This window comes from Lactuca serriola, chromosome 4 (genome assembly GCF_051521515.1).
Source record: "Lactuca serriola cultivar US96UC23 chromosome 4, Lser_US96UC23_V15, whole genome shotgun sequence".
NCBI lineage: Eukaryota > Viridiplantae > Streptophyta > Magnoliopsida > Asterales > Asteraceae > Lactuca > Lactuca serriola.
In genome coordinates this window covers 182,413,187-182,414,956 of record NC_136411.1, presented here as the reverse complement: position 1 = coordinate 182,414,956, position 1,770 = coordinate 182,413,187, and positions in this window count along the sequence as shown.

The following is a 1,770-nucleotide window of genomic DNA, read 5'->3' as shown; positions in this document are numbered from 1 at the left end:
AGACTTGGATTCAAAGCATGTTTATTAGAAAGCCTAGATCCAAGCATTAGGGTTTTGCATGCGCACATAGGAAAGTTCTTATGGCTAAAACCCATCATTCCGTACATATAAAGAACGTCAAAATCCGAGTTATAACGAAGAAGTTATGACCTGTCGAAGTTTCGCGACAGAACCGACACGACACAGCGCGACGTAAATAGTGAATTTACATTAGAGAGATATTTGGCCTTAGCAATCTAAATGAAAGTCGTAGAATATGTTAAACCGAGAGCGTGCATAAAAAGAACGTCTAAATCTGACTTCCTATGCGGAAGTTATGATTTTTCGAAGTTTCAGCATTAGCAGTATGCAGCCCGAAACTCGAATTTGAGGTCGAGTGATATTTAGCCAAAACTTTCTAAATGAGAATTGAATATCTCATCAATAGTATTCAAACGATAAAAAGACAGAAAAAACGGAGTTCAGATGAAGGAGTTATGAATTTCGAACGGAGTTTTCTTGTCCCGGCCTACTTAAAATAATATATTAATAATATATTAAAATTAAATTCAAAATTAGCCGATGAAATCTAAATGAAAGTTGTAGAGCTTGTTTTTACCTACGCGTGGATATAAAGAACGTCGAAAACGGAGTTCGTATGCGAAAGTTATGAATTTCTGAAGTCCGGGGCGTGAAACCCCAAAACTGTCAGAGTTCACGACGTGAATACAGTGTTCACGACGTGAACTCAGTATTTATGACTTCTGGAGCCTGATAGATGCAACTTGCGATGACGCATGCACTGACGACTGAACTTACGACGTAAATATTTGAGATTCACGACGTGAATCCATAAAATCAGCTCTATAAATAGAATTCAAGGGGCAGCCGAGTTTGGTTGCTCAATCTCTTCTCTCTCACTCCCGATACTCTCTCTAAGCTTTATTTTAACCCCCCGAAGCCCCGGTATCATCCCGAGACCCGAAGCGAGTCCCGAAGCCCGAAGATCCTGAGAAGAAAAGAGTTTCCGAGCCGAAGCTCTGCCTGCAAGAAGCCCGGTGTGTGAAGATCTTCCAGTTTCACCGAAGAATACTACTTCTACAAGCAATAGTGTTGTCCAATCATCTTCTGATCAAGTGAGTGTGTGGTTACTTTCTTCTAACACATAAATATGAAGTATTTGCTTTGAAATACGTGTTATGTGTATATGTATATTGTTGTTTATTTGGAGTGAGTGTATTGTCCCTTTCATAAACACAATTTTAAAACAAGTATTGTTTGAATGTATTAAGTATATGTTTTGGGTGAGAGTGTAGTCACTCTATTTTAACACATAAATATGAAGTATTTGCTATGAAATACATGCTATGTGTTTATATACTGTTGTTTATTTGAGATAAGTGTGAAATGGATGTTTTATATGGTTTTTAAACGAGTTAAAATGTATATGCATTTTATATCTAGCAATATGTTGGGTAGAACATGGGTAGATGAGATAGTTGGTATGTGATAAATGATGAGATAAATGATGAGGTATGTATGATGATTAAGAATGATATTGGCAGATGCACCAATTAGAGAATGTCATAATACTAGCAGATGCGATTAAGAATAATATTGGTAGATGCACCATTTAGAGAATGTCATAATACTAGCAGATGTGCTTAAGAATAATATTGGTAGATTCACCAAATGGAGAATGTTATAATACTAGCAGATGCGCTTATAGGATAATCCTGGCAGATGCGCTTATAGGATATGTCGGCAGACGCGCCTAAAAGAGAATGTCAT